This window comes from Plectrocnemia conspersa, unplaced genomic scaffold (assembly GCF_051122295.1).
Source record: "Plectrocnemia conspersa isolate PC_06_02 unplaced genomic scaffold, ASM5112229v1 ptg000002l, whole genome shotgun sequence".
Taxonomy (NCBI): domain Eukaryota; kingdom Metazoa; phylum Arthropoda; class Insecta; order Trichoptera; family Polycentropodidae; genus Plectrocnemia; species Plectrocnemia conspersa.
Window position 1 is genome coordinate 7,718,859 of NW_028277166.1, and position 21,454 is coordinate 7,740,312.

At 32.1% G+C, this 21,454-nt stretch overlaps 1 protein-coding gene across 8 annotated transcripts in view; it reads left to right on the forward strand.

Annotated features, from left to right (window-relative positions):
- The window catches only part of LOC148237527 (E3 ubiquitin-protein ligase ZNRF2), a 129,140-nt gene that overhangs the window by 95,197 nt on the left and 12,489 nt on the right, over positions 1-21,454 (forward strand). For 2 of the 8 annotated variants that reach the window (XM_088181884.1, XM_088181886.1), the window contains exon 1: positions 8,494-8,629. The exons of 5 other annotated variants lie outside the window; for them this stretch is intronic. The gene's annotated coding sequence lies outside the window, so the exon portion shown is untranslated. Of the gene's footprint in view, positions 1-8,493; positions 8,630-21,454 lie in introns of those variants that run through there. One more of the 8 variants, XM_088181885.1, reaches the window with a different exon arrangement.

The window sequence follows — 21,454 nt, forward strand, 5'->3', positions numbered from 1 at the left end:
GTATTTGCCCATTTGAGGCAGAAATGATAAATATTACATTGTTTTTTTTTGTGGGGATCTGTTTTGGATTGGCAGGCGTTTTTACACCTAGAGCGAACCAGCGTAGTTTGGCCTCGTGGCTTTATTTTTGAATTTTTAAGTTTTCAATTTATTAAAACAGTTCTAAAAATATAAATAAATTGATCATAAAAAATTTTTACATTAAAAGATTATCCTAAAACTTGAAACTTTAAATACTTGTACCAGATTTAAAATTGGTAAAAATAATCTTAGCATAAACGCATACTATTACTGTCACAGTAATAATATCACGGTTAATATCGAATTCATCGTCACGTCCTTAAAAATTCAATATTATATCGTCATTCGTAATTATATGGATAATTTTTAAAAGAAAATCAATATATGTATTTATGAATAATTAAAACACAGATTACTAATTCTGTTTTACATAATTTAGCTATTTACTAGCTCGAAAATATATTAAATGTGTCGAGACTAATATTATCGTTTGAGTTGAGTACCCAGGTCGACAGTTGTCAATCGCTCATGTTATTAGTGCGAGCGAGTAAGCGAGCTCTGCTAGCATAACGGCATCTCGCTCTTTTTTCCGTCTTAAAAAAAATATTTTTATTTCATAACAGACACACAATATAAAGTAATAATTATGCACAATTAGAGCATATGATCCCGTTTCATCCCATATCATAAAAATATAGATGCCCTTAGAAGGAAAAAATCAGTTGTAAGGCAATAATTGACAACCTAAACCTGTCAAGTCTAGCGCGATGCCGTCCTAACAGCGCGCGCTTTGACCATGTTCCGATGAAAAATTTTACAATAAATTTACACTTGTAAATTTAAGATTATTGAGTTATTTGCATAAGTTAAAAATTCAATATTACTGAAATGTGTTTAACAGAAGTCTTTTTACTATTAATAAATTGAAATTTTCAAAATTTGCTTGAACACAAAGCCAATAAATGCATTCAAAGTTTTGTCGACATATTGTCGACGTTCGAGTACAACGCTTGAAATACGATGTCGACACATAGTCGACTTACGAGCGCAAAGGGTTAATTTCACGTCTATTTCAATAAATATTTCTCTTGTTCTTTATGTATTATTATTTAATAGTAAATTTATAGTAAATAATAATAAAAAAATGAGTGATTCTTTTTGTTTTTTTTACTAGTTTTTTATATTAGTATGTTTTAATAATTTATTAAATTTTTTAAATTTATTTTACATATTTATTATATATTATTTGACTTTTGTGAATTTTTTTATATCAATACAGAAGCTTTCAATATTTATTATAAAATGAATATTGAATATTTTTTGTTATATTAATTAATTTCATACTCTCTTATTTATTTCATACTCTCTAATTTATTTACATAAATTTTAATTTAAAAAATATTATATAAATATAATATTTTTATTTCTTCAGTGAAAGACGACCGCCGTATATGTACGGCGATACTCCTCAAAGGGTTAAGACCGGAATTGTGTAATCCGCAAGGCGCTGGTCTGATAATCCAGAGATCGATGGTTCAGGTCCATGCAGTACTCGAATTTTTATTTACAAAAATGCGCTATTATTAAACAAAATATATTGATTGTTAATTTAAATACATAATAGTTTATAATTAATTATATATACTATGTCGCTTATTCCCAGACTATTAGTCTGGTTTTTTAATACTTGTATATATTATATGTGTCTGATTTGTACTGATATACTCGGTGTTAATGCATTGGGTCTATGATTGTCATGTTACAATGGAAGATTTAGAAAAATCTTTTTGCGTAACTGTTATATTAACAGGTAGAGATTTGACAACGCTGTCACTTGGCACTTAGCATTTAAGCACATCCCATCAACTTTGTCGTTACTTGTATTATAAAATAATACAAGTAAAAGGCTAAATATATTATTTTGTTTGTAGAGATATCAACTGTCTTTTGTTTCCAATCCATTTGCAAGTTATCCTGATCCGCTCTAAATATTTGATCGTCACATACGCTAGTATAATATCGACGAAAATAATAAACTAGTTTTAATTTGCAAGTACGATTGGCCCCCTAAATACTATAAAGCAGCGTACGTCACGACATTTTTTACACATAATTCATATACTTCGCACGAAATATTCGATGTGTGCTGTTTTTGTTTCAATCTACGTTGCAATAACGGTTATTATCGGGAAACTGTAACGTGTTTTTATTATATATTATTTAAAAAATGTAATTAAAAGCATTTCAAAAATTAATAAAATATTTTTTTTTTGTATAGTGATATAAATTATTTACATATAATATATATAAATTTACATACATAGAAAATATATTTACAGAAAAATTACATATACATTTAAAAAATAAAAATTCAAATAAAATCACAGTTAAAACAGATTTTTTTTTTTTTTTTTTTTTTAATTTTACAAATTCTTTATTCTCATGTATTTACAATATGGTTTACTTGTCAGAAATCTTACAATATTAAGTACCTAACCTAAGTTATTTCCTTAACTTTAAGAGCGCCAAATATATAATCTTTATATTTTTATCGTTTTACTTTAGAGGCTACTGTTGTAGATTTGCCCTATAAATTATAAATTAGGTATTCAAGGGCTTCATTTGTATTACTTCCTAACAAAGTTATGCTTATGTCAATAGTCATGTCATAGAAAAATGTATTATATAATATAAACACTGAAATAATAGCTGCATTGACGTCACCTACGCACTTTTGCATAAACAGACACGAGTCCGGAAGACAATCGTTCGAATATGCATAAGACCTTCACAATTTCGAACTGTCGACTATTGTCGCTTTTAATTTTTAACACAATATACACTCCAGTATCAATTTAATTGCACAGTCGTTGTAGTTTAATCTACCCACAGTATGCTTCGATTTTTTTGCGAAAATATCCGCATGCATGCCATATCTGCATCGAAGAAACTCAACCTTCGAATTATATTACGATCGACGTTTGGGCGACTCCTTATTAACAATACCATCTACATATCTCATCTATGCGGATAGAGCCGAATTTTGGAGCGTTAATTAGACGTTATATAATATAAGAGGTCAAAACTGCAATTTTGCGGACGTGAGGCGTGGAACGTGCAATTGCGCTCTTATCTATCAGTCAGGTGTGTATGTTTTGTTGGCGTCGTTATCAGACGCCGGCAATTGCTGAAGCCGTTTCCGACACCCCGATGAAGGCGTTCGCCCCTTCGCCAGGGCCGGAAGTGTAGAGGGTAGCAAGTGACCGGAATCCGAGCGCCAATCAAGGGCGTCGTAAATATGACGGCTTAAAGTAGATTGGATAGAATTAATTTGAGTATAATTTACATTTCTTTATGTGATGATTTACTCAATAGCCTTCTTGCTGTATGTTTGGTTTGCCTCTGGGTATCTTCAGATGCGTCAACTGCTTACGTGTCTTAGGATTGCATCATTTTAACATGTCTTGCTGAGTGATTTTTATAATTAATCATCTAATTTAGAACGCTATAATAGAATGAACGTATCTAAAGCAGTGTTTCTCAAATGGTGTTTAACAATACGCTAGAGTTCTGTGTGGTAAAATCTTTTTGCAGCATAATTTGATCCAATATGTGTCAAATAGTGGCGGAGAATTAAATATAGACAAAAATATTTGCTACGTTATGGTACAAGAGATTTAATTTTTGAATTTGAATTGTAAAATGATTTTGAAAGAAAATCCACGTCAAAAGCAATAAAATCGTGCCGTCGCGATTTTATTGCTTTTGGCGTGAATTTTTGCCTTCTGAGAAATGATAATTATTTTTGCGCTCTTCTATTGACCAAAATTCGGTTTGAATATACTTTGATCAGATAATAGTAATATCGGTAAGAATTGTATTTTGGACTTGATCTTATGAAAGTTCTAAAACTATTATTAGTTTTAGAACTTTCACTAGATTAGGTTTGAGTTTGAACAGCAGATGGACGTTTCGCAACTGTCAAATTGAATTTCATAGATATTTTAGAGCAGCGTGTTAGCGCCTATCTGGTAAATTATATTTTAGTTAATAGAAATATATATCTACTGATGAAAATGTATTTGGAATTAACTAGTGAAAATATAACTGGAAATACACTGGATGTAAATAAATAAATAATAATTTATTTATTTATTTACATCCAGTGTATTTCCAGTTATATTTTCTATTTTCATCAAGATAATTTATATTTTCACTGGTAAAAATATATATTTACTGGTGAAAATGTATTCCGATATGATTTTACTCAATTGACATATTTAAAAAAAATATTTTCGGGATAGATTCGAGACTGTTTTTTCTAGATTTTCTTTTAGGAATAACAACATGGAACTGAATATATTATTTATTTATTTTGCTGCATTATTCCAGTTGTCAAATTATCGATAATACAGTACATATATAAAATTATATAATTCAGCTGGTGCTGTTGTTGATTTTTCATTATTTCTTTGCTTCTTAGGTATTGATTCTGAATTTTTAGATCGAATACCTAAATTTACTGCTACTAATTTACATCCGCTAAATATTTTCTCCCATGTCTAATATTTTTTAATCGTTCAAAAAGCAATAAAGTCAACAATAATTTGCAAACAAATTTTAACACAAACGGAACCGCATCAAAAAACTAAAATCTGTCCTTTTGAAAAATAATGATTATTGTGTACAGTACTACATAGAAAGTGGGTGCTTTTGAAGGCAATGTTCCGCTCCTTGTATGTATTCTATAAATATAGGTAGGTACATCTCAAACAATTGTAGTTTAGTTCAGATTCATTATTTGAGGTCGGTTTTTACTTTTTTTATACATTATATCCTTGCTATGATTTTTTCCGGAGTCTGTCCCCTCAAAGGGAACGGCCCCGGGAATTTACCCCCTCTCCCTCACCTTTCGGCAGGCTTGCATATGATACAAATAATTACATTTTTATGCGAGAAATGTCATAAAAGACCACTACTCCTAATTCGTTTCCTCGGAAAATTAATATGTTTTAGCATTCGAGTCATCGTCAATTTAAGGTACTTGATGTAGTATGTGTTTTTTTTTCGACTCATCTAAAAATATAAAATTTCTAATTGCAAGAATCATGAATCGTGATATGATAAATATTTTCATATATTTTTGGTTTTAAATAATGTGAATATCTGCTTTTTGATGCACTGTGTGGACTATTAGTCTTCAATGAAAGAAGCAAATCTTAAACATAAATTGCATAGAATTGATCTTGTCACTTCTGTTTTTAAAATAATATCATTGCGTCAATCCCATAACCATTATTGTTTTGACATTTATTATTAAATTTTTGTCAACCTGAATATACTATTTTTATCCACGTCGCAATTAGGCGACTTTCGTCATATTGTACTGCTTATACTGAATTCTAATTAAAAATGAAACATTTTCATTTAAATAGATACCTGGAAACGTACACAATTTAATTGCACAACAGGTTAGCGTGCGTGGGAGTCTAACGTCAACCGTAAAAATATGACGGTATTCGCCGCATATAAAATATCTGACAATATAATATTTATTATTAGACGCAGCACGGAATCGGGGTCCGCGCATTAAATCATACGATCGACACGAGTGTCACTGTTTCGTATATAAAATAAAATAATAAAAATAGTAATATCGACGCAATTTGACTTTACGCAATACACCTCCTCCCGCTTTCTACGCTCGACCAATCGCTTTCCTCTCGGGGGCGGGGCTGTGAGCCATGTATGACAAACGCAAATTCAAAGCGTGACTACTATAATAATAATTGTAATTTATAGTCGGCTAATTTTGTCTTTTTCTATTTTTATTCCTTTCGCTTGTCCCGTATTTTCTTGTTTTTGCCGGTGGTATTAACGCCGTTTTGCATGTTTCCCCGGTCACGTGACGCCGTTCCGGGATTAAAATTCATGTTTTGTCGGACACGTTAAATGTGGGCTATAATAATAAAAACTTTATAAATAAATCCGAGCCGTAATGTATATTTTATGAACTTTATACATATACAATATAAACGTTCGCTCCTTTTTAGTTATTGACTCTGAACGTGCGACTGGTAGTCCCATCGCGAACGTCTCAGTGTTTACAGTATGGTGTATTAGTATTATATTATACGTATCTACTACTGCTTTTGGGTGTTGTGTTTGTGTTCGAAGCGAATGCACTGCTTTTAGCCGGACTTTCAGATTTGATTGATGTTTTTTTTTGTTTTGTTTGCATACGTGATTGATTGGAAGGTCGCTGTTGTGTTGTGAATGTGGAAAATCGATTTTTTCCACAATCATAATATTATATGTGACGCCTAAATTATACCATTATTTCTGTCCCATAAAACGCAATATTGTCCATTGTGTGCTCGAAAGCGACGACCTTGTGCATTTGGTCAATATTTTTTCAAGTAAATTAAATATTTGTCGTTACGTGTATTATTAGGCTAGTTATATTTTCACATTTATAATAATACTGAAAAATTAAAATATTAAACTATATGTACTACTAATTGAACCCACAGTTTGAGAAACTGGCGAATGCGCTGCGCTGCTTTTGACGCGCGCTGAAAATGTAAATACATATATTACATGGATTAAAAATGTTAATGCAATGTAAGACAACGAAAACGATTAGCCCTGATTTCTTCTCAATAAAACTCCTGTTACCGAACAAAAAAAATTTACTGTCATGGTAAAGAGAAAACAATGTTTATGTATCAATTAATATTCAATAATATATTGTAAGTTCTCAACGAATTTGAATGATGTCAAAATTTCGACTATATATATCATATTTATCTATATTTTTAGTTATAGAGAGATACAATTTGAAATGCTCCATTTAAGAGTATTTTTAGAAGCGCATTATGTTTTTGTCAAACGGTCAGTAAATCATTTAAAGTGGTCTGTTTAACATATAATTTGTACGGTACTTAGTGTTCACGTTTATTTATGAGTATATATTCTTGTTTGTTGTCGTCGTAGTCTGCGTCACGTAGTCTACAAGTAATCTAAAAAATCGGGTTGAATTAATACCACCTGTATATAAAGCCCAAACTGCTCAGCTTCGTCGTGACGTCACAAGCTTAAGGGCATATAGTGAAAAATAAAATGCAAAATTAAATTTAGAATGACATATAAAAAAAAGGCAAAACGATTCTAGTATTTCAAGAGAAATAATTGCTCAAAGCCTAAAAACCATAACGAGATTTTTTATCCATAGAAATGTAAAATATTATGTTTACAACATCTAGTTTAAATGTTTTATGTTCATCAGTAATCGTAAACTATCGTACTCTAAAAATATTAAACAAATAGTCTATACCTTTCCTTAATGACGTTACGAGTTAGCTGGCCTTGTATAATAGCAGGTATTGCTTGAACTCTTTAAGATTTGGATTAAATAAAAGTAAATAGCCGCTGATTCGTTTTGGTCGATTTTCGGCGTAGCTCCGTTTCAGTGCGAGTTCGTCTGAATTATTATTTATTCCAAGTCGAAATTTAAGTGGTATTCATAATATGATTTAGTGCAGCCGTGGTCGAGTTTCGAATTCAAAAAGTATGGTTTTGAGTCTAGATTTCGATCTTTTAGTCAATATGATGATTCAGGGTGGAAACAGATTTTATTATTGTCTAGCTATCTGCGTACAATGATTCAAAAATCGGCAGAAATGGCAGTACAGTGGTGTGCCAAAATAATTGGACCAATCCAACATTTTACATATTTTGATATTTTGCTGGCAACGAATGTAGGAAATATATATTGTGGGTTTAAGATTTAAATGATTTAAAAATATATATATATGTATGTACCCAATATTTTATATATATATAAATATATATATTAATAAGTATGTTAGTTTCTCTGGTCAAAATATGGCTTACCATTTAATTTTAAAAACCAATCATTTATTATAAATAAAACTGATATTTTAATAAAATTACTGATAAAAATCAAACCAAGTTATGGACATAATAAATTTGAACCATAAAATTATATTATATTATATATATTTTTATGGTATGGACAACGTAAATATGCTTTCATAAAAGTATAATAATTTATCATTCCAACAAACTATCTGTAAATATATATCTAGATTGCTACAGCTAAGTAATTAGATATTAAAAAAAGTACAATGTACACATTGATAAAATGTGAATTATAAAATAAATTGAAAATGCCAGGACATTCAATTCACAAATGGGATTGTTTTATGTATGAGTCTATTTTAACTCTATGAGTACATCGCCCTTTTCGTAATTTGATCAAAAACCTACTTATCATTTCAATTCAATTTAAAGTCCATATTAATTTGCCGAATTCGATGATACACACGCATCAAAATCACGAACTTGAAACCTATTTTACAAACGAATATTCTACTATTGTGTATGCGTGTCTTTACTGTGTGTTTGTGTGGGTGTCACACGTGACTGCGAGGCGCAGGTCGGAGCCTCAGTTTGCCTTCGTCCGCGGCGTCGATGGGCGTCTCGCTAAATTCGCATTGTAAAAGCTCTCAAAAGCTTCCCGGGGAGCTTTCGTTTTCTTCTCGTCTCGCGCATGCCCGATAAAAAATATTAATTCATCGACGATGTAAATGATCCGTCGTCACCAGTGTGACGCGAGTGGTTTGTTTGTCACTTGCCCCGGCCGGCGGCTGTGCGGTTATGAAGGGCGTCCTTTTCTTCTCGTTAATGTTAAGCGGTTTTTTTCTCTCCGTGTGTACCTGAAAAATGCGCTCGTTAGCGAAAATGGCGCTTGTTGTTATTATTATTACGCGAGGGAGGAGTCTCCAGTACCGAAAGAGAAGCGCGTAATGCGTTCAAATATTCATCGGTTTTTTTCTTTACCCCTGTGGGCGGTTGTTATTTTGTAATTTTTATGCCATTATTACGCCTTGTAGATTTTTATACGCAGCAATTTTATTCGTTTTTTATATAAAAAAATAATTAATGTGATTGTTTATTTCTAAAAAGAATTTTCAGTATTATTTTTTTATGAGATACATAAGCTCGTTTAGGGATACATTTTATATATAGAAGTAGGTTTATCAAAAATAAAACATTTATACAATAAAATAATTTAAGAACAAAGCAAAATTGTTTATAGATGTATGCATACAAATAGCCGAAATTTTTTCGTTAACTGTTTTATCAGTTACAATTGAACTCGAATTCATTAAGATCGTCTCCTTAAGAAACCTCTATAAAATATTTTTTATAACGAGCTCATCAGTGATAATGGACGGCCATCTTCATCATTAACATCACTTTTTCCTGCTGAAACCTATTGTATACATTTGCCTTATCATTGACATAAACTTATTTAAAATATAAGAAATTGAATTGCCACGGTCATTTTACACAGTTAATACACTTGATGCAAGACTGCAGTGTTAACCGTATGTTTATTAAATACAAACTTCCTAAACTCGTAAATAGCTCTCAATCTGCAAAGCATTTCGTATTAAATTGGCAAAGATTAATTAAAAAAATAGAGTATTTACAGTTTCAAATTTTGTTTCATAAATCAATGACATACAAAATGTCACTGCGCGGTCAAATGAGCTGCAATATTTTATTATAACAAATTTTGTATTTTTTTCGCTGCACTACAGAATATCACATTTTGAGAAAAAGTACTGATTGTTTGAAGTGACTTTTTAAAATTATAATTTATCAAAAATATACGCAGAAATTGTAGATGTCAGTATCGGGCGGCAAAGTCTTAAGTTAGTCCGTTAAGTGCGTGTGACCGGGTGTCACATATTTTTATAATGATCCTTCGAGAATGCTTGAACGAATAGGAATTGAAAAGCAATCGCATTAGGGTCAAACTCCACCTTCAAATCATCCTCTTTCTGAAAGCTGCTTTGAAGGCAGCGCGTTGGGCGACGGTGTAATAATTACAAAAATCTGTTCAACAATAAAAAAAGGAGTTTTGTGCTAATTCAGTGATTCTCAAAGTGAGCGCCGCGGATTCCTCACAGGGACATTGCTTTGGCTTGTTATCGAAATAGTAATCGATAGCTATTTTATGATGGCGTTACAAAAAATGTCAAAACATGTACCGATTCCGATTCTTTTACCTTAAAATTACTTCCGATTCCGCCGCCCTTTTCAGATATCCCTGGGAACAAGTGTCTCAATTTCATTGTCATGCGCATGTAGTACCTACTCTCTATTTCAACACCCAGCGCAAGCAGAGGGTCGATAGCCAATTATAGTAGAAGTAATCGTTATATAAAAAGAGCTCTGATTGTTATAAAATTCATCGATCTTTAAAAGAACTATCGAAGCGATTTTTTTAATGCGTGACAACGGATGGCCATTCATTTTAATAAACTGAAAAAACCTCACAATTGAAAGGATAAAAAAATTTAGCACTTCAATTCCTAATTTTTTTACCGTCGAAAATATTTTTATTAAAGGTTAAATATTACTTTAAATAAGGTAAAAAAAAATAAAAAATATATACAACATTATAAAAATAAAGAATTTATGAAACCATATATTTTTTAAAGTTTGTTGCAAATTTACAACACCATGAAACGAAGGGCACATAGTGCGAGCACGACGTTGTTGCGACATTTTTGATTAAATCACTTGGACCCAAGCGGAAAATCACTTTTATTTATACTAGCTTCGTACCTTTTACTTTCTGAATGAACCTCTTGTATATGCAAAGATATAAAATGAAGCATCGTAAAACCGCGGCTCGCGAGCCGCTTGCGGCTTTTGGGTCAGGCGCGTACGATCTTCAGGAAGATTGAATGTAAAAATAGAAGTAGCGTAGTTTAGTATATTAAGCTTTTATTTTTTTATATTATGTTTTTAACACGAAATTGATTACTTATAACGTGTTATTATTCATAAATGTATTTATTTTATTAAGGAAAAAATATCATATAACAGGTTATTAATAATGTATAAGTTCAATATTAAATTGTTGTTTACATAGTACAGCAATTAATATATTAAATATATTTAGGAGAAAATTATATAAATTTATCGTATTAAAATAAGTATAAATATCTGTGGGAAGTTATATAAAATGGTTGCTTTTTGGTTCACTATCGTTATTCTTGGTAATGGTATTTTTTATAGCGTAAATTTATCTACTTATTTTGTGCTTCTGCTCACGTAATTTTGTTATATTAAATTTATAGTTGTGGTTTAACATAAATCGAACTTAATCTAACCGTTAATTTACCATAATATACAGTAATGTAACCTAACTAAAAATAAATTAAATAGACCCACTTTTTTATGCAATTATGTTTTCTTTACTGATCAGCAGATAACGAATTCATTCTTGTTATACACATCGACATCCTAAACATGATAGTTTAACTGTCACTTGTACATGTTATTATTGTTTGTAAGTCCATAAAATGTTCGGTCGAAGTAACTCCACTTACGCTACGTATAATACACTAGAGATATTAAGAAGTTTGATACAGAACTTCCTAACTTAAGTTTCAAGAAGTTTGTAGGCATTCCGTAGCGAATACCAAAATGCTATTAGTGTTTTAGTATAACACCAATCTAATATTTTTCTTCTTGCAATTTTAACACACACTGGTCATTATTTTCATTAAATACCGCGTATCATTCTTTTGAAGTTCGTTTGCGATTAGGATCTCATATTTAATTAATCCTTTTTCAGAAGCGCGGACGAACGTCACAATTAACATGAGCCGTAAATTTATTACGACCGCCGCACATGTCGGCTTTCCACAATTTTCCTAATGGTGTGTGTGCGTCGGTCGGCTTTCCGCCCAAACCGCCACCCCTACAATCGCCATTACGGTAATTGTAATGACTTATTGCATTTCACGTTTTCTAATCGCGATGGAGTAGTGTTTTCGACTGTCGAAATTTACTCATGTTGACTTAAGGAACAAAATGGCATCCGGAAATTGTTTGCTCTTTGGGTCTAATTTGTATTCGTTCCGCGTATCTCTCTATACACACAGCCACTCATCACGCTCGATCCGAATCGTCTTGTCCAAATTGAGGAGTTTACAATAAGTAATATTTACTATGCAATATGATTTTTCATCTAGTGTCTGCATATATTATATCATATAAAAAGGAAAAATTTAATTTGATTCACTCACTCGGCCGAGCCACTAAGTGTGCTACTCGGCCGAGTAATACTTGTGAATACTCTGCACGTTTTAATTATAAGTTTTGCTTATCAATTTAAAAGGTCGTGGCTTTAAATCTCACGCGAACCACGAAAATTACTTACTTATCGTGTTTGGGATATTATGACAAAAAAAAAACACTTTTTCGTATAGTGACTATTAAGTAGTAATAATCATGACAAATTGGTAAACTACCAAATTGCATCATTAACTCGTTGCCATTATAATATTATACGGTTTTTTATTATTATTTTTTATATGACTTTTGCTACGAAATTGAAAATATACGTGGTTCTGTATTATATATACTTTTTTTTGCATAATTTACGATTTTTTTCCTTAGAGCAATTTGTCAAAAATATTCATTGTTTGCGTCGTCAAAAGGTAATAAATGCTCGTAATTAACGAGAAAAGTTTTAAAAGACTTTTTGGGATTTTAGTATGATATTATGACTAGGTACATTATACGCGATCCAAGGTTTTGGTCAAATTTCACTTAATTTTTCCATTGTGTGTGTTCTACTGCGATGTTGCCCAAGGGAGAGGATAAGAAGAAAAAACTTGAAATATCGTGACTCGATTCAATTTCCTATAGACGTGTTTTAAATCAAAGTAATTGTTATGAAGTCCGCGTGTTTCGATGCGAATTTGTTGTTGGTTAATTTATTTATAATGTGCTTTGATTTATTATGTATGTGCATTGCTTATGCGTGTTTTATTGAATGAAAATATTCGTTGTTCGCGGATGTTGCGAATATTTTTTTTTTTTGATTAAATTGTGTATCGTACATAAAAAAATATAGAATACACGAATACTCATTTTAGAATGAAAATAATTGTCGTTAATCAAAGTTAATGACATTGAAATAATTTGGATGGTTTTTATCGTTTTTGTATTAATTAGTTTCTCACTCACGTTTCTGTATATATGATATAATAAATAATCGAGATGATAAGCAGTTCGGTCTGTTGAACCGGGTGGTTGCTATCGCTGATTATATATATTTATATATAATACTCATTTATTGCGTCGATAGATCTATTTGTAAGCACTATGTCATCTGCATAGGCACTTAATTTATTTATATTCTTACGGCCAATCCATCAACTAATGTTCAGTAAATTCAAAGACGTGGTCATCTATTCGAATACTTTTGATTTCAAGCTTAATGTTAATTTATAGCAATATATTTAAAATATTTTCCTTTGACTGTGTTATAAAATTGTTTTGACATAGTTTCCGTTTCCTCAAAAGCGTTCCATATTTAAAACGGTCTCGCAGGTCGATTGCCGTGTCATCGTGCCACGACCCGTCGTTTCGGTATGGTAACGAATATTTAATCGAAATTTGCATGCCAAATCACTGCCGGGCACGTCACGCTCCTGTCATTCGCTTTATGTACTGTAAAAAATGTATACAGTAATCTACAATTAAACAAAAAAAGAATAACAGTCTACCGAAGTATCTGCGGTTTTTCACATTTTTTTTCCTCGATGCAAACCACTTTTTTTTGCGTTAGGAAACTCAAACACTCGAACGTAATTTGAATTGTTAAAAGTAATGTGAGACATTAAACGGTCTAAAATACGTGCCGAACTCGAGGTCGCTTAATTAAAAAAACGAATCTTTTGAGAGGTACTTTTTTTAATAGGTTCATCGTTTAAAAGTTGTAAATTAACTGACAGATATAAACACGGTTCATTTCATTAAATATATAAAACAAATATCTCAGTTCCAGCTCGTTTTGCAGCTTGTCAGACACAATTATGTTTTCAGCGCTAGCTACGAGGAGCTGGAACAATTTATATGAGATGGTGCACGTCTCGTTTAGGTTTGGGCCATTTTGTGCGCATTTATAAGTGTATTAATGTGAAATAAAATGTTTGAATTAGTTTATAAAAATAATTTTATGACGCATTGGGTTAATTGAATAGATTTGTAATACATTAATAAATAAATATTCTAGATAATAGTTGTGCTTTTTAATTTATTGAAAGAAATCATGAAAAGCATCATTTTTGCATATTCATATTATTTTGCACCTGTTTAGTACTCGGCCGAGTACTCGCCTGACAGATACTCGGCCGAGTGATTTACGAAAAGCAAATTGAGCGACATGGCGAATGTAAATTAGACATTATATATTCAAGTAATCGCACTATTTAATTTGAGTTCGTGCCTTTTGATATGTTAAATCAATAGTTATTTATGGAACATTCGTCTCGGTTATTCTAGACGCCCCCGCCCCTCACCCAAGACAATAAACAACCGCGCTTATTGTCATTACTCAGTGAGGGTTTGCCAATGTTGGTCGAACGTGTCTCCGCAGGTTTTAGCAGAGTTAGCGATTCGAATCGGAAAACGATATTTTTTGGCGTGAGCATCAATTAATTATTAAAACGCTTTGCGTATCATAATTGCTCAGATAAATTATCGCCAATTACGCTTTGCGTGATCCTTACGGTCGCGCTGTATCGATCGTTTCGGGCATCTTAATGAAATAGATTCGTTTGATGTAGAGAAGCCGTTTTAGGTACTGTTTTATTCGCCCAATGTCTGCTTCTTAATGAACTATGGCGTAGAATGTCAATGTGCATAATATAAAAATGTATTTACGTTTTGGGCAATCGATTTTTTTATTTGGAAAGTTACAAGCGTTTGATGCATATACAATTATTGGTGCTTTACGATGACGAATCATTTTTTTGTATGAAGCATACATATAAAAAAACAATGCGCTGTGATTCATTTCAGTAAATATCATGGGTCGTTTGTGTTTAATTTGATTTGAAAAATAAATATTAGAACATAGACTCACGCTGGTTATGTTAGATGGCTATAAATTGGCAGGTCTATATGAATGTCATTGATGAATTTTGTGGTTATGAAGTTTTCATTGATACTCAGTGACTCTTCTCAACTTCCAGGTTCAAAATTTACCATGAAAGGTTTCAAGAAGGTCTTCTAAAAATTTTTGACTTGACAGAATAATTGTTATAGCTACAAGCTAGTTAAAGAACGATATTATCAGTGTCCAAACGGACAGTATGATACGGATTGTTATAAGATAATGCCCCCAAAACACAGGAGTATCTTATTTGTATAACAATATAATATTATGGCCTTGAAACCCAAAATTGAATGAGTTTGTACAGAAGTTACGCGTTTTATTTTAGCCAGTAAGATAAGAAATAACGTCTTAATATTTTTGATAAATTGAATCAAAAATATTAAGACGTTATTTCTCATCTTACTGGCTAAAAATATCTGTTCATCAACATTGCTCAACGAACGTGTGACTTCTGTATAAACTAATTTTTTGATTTTAAGGTCGGAAAACCTATTTTATATGCATATATAAATTACCATATATATGAAATGGCAGGTCTTGAAAGTCGGAGAGTCTTCGCTGGAGTGTAAAGTTGAATTATTGTCGGCTGTGATCTGTCGTGATGTGTTCTTGCTGGGCGATTCGCTGATGTGTCTCGTACTGTAACTCCGAGCGTCTTCCTCTGTCTGTCTAGTGGCACATATTTTTACTGCTGGTTCGAGACAGCTCTGACGAATTGCATCGCTTCCTAGACACACCCACAAAATGTGTTTACGCCATAAAAGTAAAACCGAGTATTTTTTCCAGTACTTATAGATGTCTCGGTACAGATCTGCAAATATATGGTCTTTGTAATATTTACAAATATTAACGCAATTGTTTAATCCCGAAATATTTCTTCCACTGTTGAGCCTTACTTTCGAGTGAATTGGTTTTTGCCCTCTAAATTGATTGAGCACATGTTTGAAACCTTTACAGCATATATGTAATATAATTACTTCACCCGCATATTTTTCCTATTACTTGGCCATGTTTTGTTGTGTCATTATATTCTACCCGTGCCTTAAAATTTTCACAAAAGAAGCATTCAACTCTCGAGTTAATATATGTCACATATGATAAAATAAATGGGATTCTGCATTTCAACCGCGTTCCATTGCTTAATTCTGTAAATTTCCTTAACAGCATAATAGGGCTACTAATTTTGAGGGTTAGTTTTTTTCTGTGGTAATTAATTTATTAATATTAATTTAATAAGAACGGAAGAGCGTAGTCCGTAACATCTCAGACTAGTAACTCCGAGGTTGCGGGTTCGAGCCCCGGCAGCGGAAATCGAATTTTTATTTTTTTTTTAAATACGCTATTATTTAAATTGTATTGATTATATTGTATATTATATTACACATAATAATTTACAATATAATTAATAATATAGATGTCACAGGTTCCTAGACTTGCTGTAGGTATTCATTATGTCTGATGTACATATTTACCCCATTGGAACGCATTGGGCTTACGCCTGACATGTTACAACTGAAGATTAAAAACAAATAAGTAACATCTAATTTACATATCCTGTTTTTAGAAGTTATTTTAACTTAGATATTAGTAGCAGAATTTTATGTAAAAAATCATAGCGCTCGAGTGTTTGATTCGCGTGCTTTTAGTTAGATAAACAGTCGAGCTGTCTATGCACGAGAGTAGATCTGTATCGATTTCGATATTATCTTTGTATACAATCTGTATGAAGGATCGATATGCGTTTTAAGTATAAATTTTGTCATACAGTGACGTAGGACGAATCACCAGACAATTATCGATATGACGAACGTCCGAGCTCGACGACGGTCACTCAGGCCATTAATCGATATCTGCGACTTGTTTTGCTTCACTGCGTCATCCGTTGGTCATTCTTCGTTAAATCGATGGCTGAAGGTAGCCGTTCTGTTCTCAGAATCTCTTGGACAGTTTCCGCAACCCGCCATTTTCCACCAGACGGATAATTTCCACCTCTGGTAGCTGTATAAATGTTTTGACGGTTGGCAAACGGCGGTTATCGCTTTGGTGTATATTTTCTGCTTTTAAGAGATAACCTCTTTCTAAGTGAATGTGTAGATATGGCTATCGATTTTTATTATTTCTGTGCTATTAATATTATTTGTCTTAGTATGTATAATAACTTTTTTTATTTTTTTATTACTTGTATGTTTATCCTTTATCGTAATTCTCACACATAAAAGCTGAAGTAAAATATAATTACTCTTAATCAACTAATTAACTCCATGTCCAGTGAACAATGATATCGATATCTTTCAAACATATTATTATCATCAGGTTAAATTTCTCAACACTTCTCCTATAAATAAATCATTCTTATCTGGACTGTTTCCACAATAATATTTTTCATATTTTTATCTGTATTGTGTTTTTTTTATATGCATATATTTTTATTTATTCAATTTTGTTGTGTCACGTACATTTGTGTGCTTTTGGATAATATATAATGGATAGTTGTGTAGCACGTAAACATGTTTATATTAAAACGTTTTCTTGTGTAATAAACATTTTTGTATAAGGATTAAATCAGATTCTCATAGCAACTAGATATATTTATTAAGAAGTTTTGATTATTTTCGATTAAATCATTCGCATTGTTTTACTCGATAAATTCTCTAATTAGTTTATTATATTATATTTAATCCAACCTCACCTCGATCGGGTTTTTTCCGCCGCACTACAACAAAACTGCGTCAGTCTCTATTATATCACATTGTGCGAGTGTTTATTTTATTGACATTGATTACCTATCGCAGAACCTTGAAAATAGTATTTTACTTAAGCGCAAGGTAAGTTAGCTAGCGTTGTAAAATCGGTGTCGATTAGCTTGATCGATCGATCATACTCTGACGTCATGCTTAGTTTTCCATTTCGTAATTTTCCGTCAAAAATACTGTTGGAAAAGCAGAACTATTAGTCGCGGGGAAATCGTTTAATTGTATTGTAGTGTTTGCTTATGATTAATTTACTTGAATTGGTTATTGTTGATTTAAGAATGGGTTGTTTTGTAATAAAACTGAGATTATTACGACCGCGATGCGCTCCTTAAACTTGATTGGGTAACCGCGGGATGTTTGTTTAGAACGGTGTTTCCCAAATGCGGATTTATCCGGCTTCTGTCGAAATGAAAATTGCGGCTTCATCGCTAAAACACGCTCGTGGCGTTAAGAGATGCTTAGATATAATTACAGTTGGCTTTAGATTTATATGGTACAATTAATTTATGTTTGAGGTGTTGAAGAGCAATGCGAATGAGAGTATTATCTCATGTTTATATTTTTCAGTAGAAAAAGTCAATATTTATGAATACATTCTTATGTAAAAACAATTTTTTTTTCATGACAAAGTTGGTTCAGATAACAATGGCTATGTAAAAATCACGACTATGTATTTTGTTACAATATTTAATTCGTATCGAAGATCAGAATTTGGGTGACTTAGCTAAACTTGGTCTGATCGAAAGCGAAGTGGTATTTCTGATTTTTTAATAAAATATAACTGTTTCGATTCTGGATGGCCTCACGGAGTCCAAATTTTCCAAATGCGCTCTATGTCAAATTTTAATAAGTATCACATTAAATTGAAAATGAAAATTTTATACGTGAAAATCACTCGCAAGTGATTTTCAATCACGAAACACACGTAGGCGGTTCTTTAGTCTATATTTGCCTTATGCGTTGCATAATTGTTTCTTTATTCGTTTATTTAACTCCATGATAACCGTGTTCAGATCACGTCGGGAGTCACCATTGTGAGAATTTCAATAAATGATACTATTTTTTATTTTTGTTCGGTTACCCTAACAATGTGCAATATCAAAAACTAAATGTTAACCATGATTGTTTCGCGCTACGCCCGTGTGATTTCGCGCATTTCGCTTGAAACCTTGATTTTTTGTTAGTGTCACTCACAACTCATTATTTAACCGTATTATTATTAGTAGACTTGAGGCGTCTTAAAAATCTTGATTAGGTATGAAACATATATTATAATAATAATATATAACAGGCATCGCGTTTCGTACATTTTAAAATATTATTACTAGATGACAACTTTTACCATTTCGCCGTTAAAAATGCCCGTACTCATTTATAAAAATACGTATACAAAACTTCGCGTTTTTAGCTGAGAATAGTTAGTGAACGAACATATTATATATCAAGATTTTTAACTATAACAATAGTATATTTTTTGAGTTATATTGTAATGAAAATATTATCGCAGTAATTCCGACATTGTTTGAATGCATCGAAGAGGAATGCGAGTCCTTTCGTGTGTTACAATTTTGAACTGATTGCTATAAATATAACATAAGCTATTTTTTAGTTATGTATTAAATTTTAACATTGACGGTGGCGAAGTTACAGTAGTTCTCTTCTGCTCGACTTCGCGTGTCGAGATTAAAGTCTCTAATTTATGCAGTCGAACAATTGTAGTTCACCTCGGTTCTTCCACCACAGCCGCTGAATATAGTTATAAGTTCATATCTCTAACTGTTCGACACCCGCAATGCTTCCTAACCGGTAATTTTTACACGGTTAATTTGTCGCGACTTGAGCTTATTTGCAATTTACTTGAGGTAGAGGTAATATATAATATGTACTACAAATAATTTATTTTTTGCTGTTCTTGACTTGTTAATCGGTACTGAGAATTTTAGTTTATGTGAAAAAAATCGTTGCAGGTCGTTGTATCGTGCGTGTAAATGTATGTTGTATTAATGGTATCGACGAAGGTCAATACCATGATTAGGAAAATTGTTGGTAAATTAGATTATAATTGAGGTTTACCTTGCAGAGTAAGACGCTTCGGGATGTATTGATTTTTTTATTTATTGATTTATTGAGATTATACAGGGCCGCTGAGAGCGAACCCGGGCCCTGAGAAAAACAATGATTCCGGGCCTCATGACAAAAATGGCATTTTATATATTTATTAAAATCGTAATATAATTTCTAGAATAAATAATAATAGGTATGAGTTAGGCTATAAATAAATATTAAAATTAACCCCTTTTGCAACATTTCTGAAATCATATTTTATGTTAAATATTTTAATTATGCATTAAAAATATTTATTCATAATATTTACTTGATAATTAGTCGTGTTTTCTTGCTGCTCAGTGTTGCAATATAGTGAATTTCCAGTCCAGGTCAAAAGCAATAAAATCATGCCATCGCGGTGAAAACGCTCGATTATCAAATTAAGACGCTTTATAACATTATTACGAGTGAGAATTGAATAAAGCACATCTAAACCAAATTTTGATTAATAGGAGAGCGCAAAAAACAATTATCACTTCTCAGAAGTCAAAAATTCACGTCAAATGCAATAAAATCGTGCCGTCGCCGTCGTAGTGGGAACGCTTTTTGTAACAATATTACTACTTACAATAAGTGAGAATCAAATGAGGCACATCTGAACCGAATTTTGACCAATATTATCACTTCTCAGTAGTCAAAAATTCACATCAAAAGCAATAAAATCGTGCCGTCTACGAGCTATTTAGATTTTCAATCAAAAGTTGATGTAGCCAATTTACACTTACGGCCATCGATGTGTTGTGTAAAATTCAGGCTCCCAATATTATACCTCATTTTTTTATTCAACCGAAATATTTTTCTTTCAAACAAATTTTAATATTATTATGCAAATTTAATGTTAGGTATGGTGTTATTAATAACTTTTGTATTATTACATTATAAATATTTTTACCCTTAGCTTATTTTAATTAATTTGCATTGATCATGTTTTTATGTACTACGTCTTTCATATTAAGACAGGTAATCCTATTGACTATTCGCATTGTACCGCTTCAAAGTAATTCTGCTTAGCAGATTACGCCTTATACTATATATAGCGTCGGCTAATTTTCTTTTCTGGGCTCTACTGCCTAACAAAATTAAAAGAAATCTTGTTTGTAAAACCTTATAAAGATAACGTATCTCGCGCGATTTCTTCGACTCGATTGCTCCACGGTTTTCGTTCGCTCCGAAACGATAACGTTTGTTTTTTTCATCCGCCAAAGAACCCTCCAAAGAGCCAAACGTTCCGCTTCGAGCGCGAAATAGCTGAGCTTTCGATTTTGCGGTCGTTTCACGTAAACGTCCAGAATGGACCCATAAACCCGATTGTCTACCACGCGACGCCCGTTATTCACGTGACGTAGCGCGTACGACAACGATCGGAAAATAATGGGTGGAGGCGTTTATATTTGTTCGAGCATCGACACCGTAAAAAGCGATTGCTTCTAAAGGTCTAATTACGCAATCGTTACGACTCACGGCGACGAATGATCAATTATGCAAACGACGGGACCACCGTACTGGGATTCGTTAAACGAAATTCGGACTTAATTTTGTAGAACGGATCGGAATC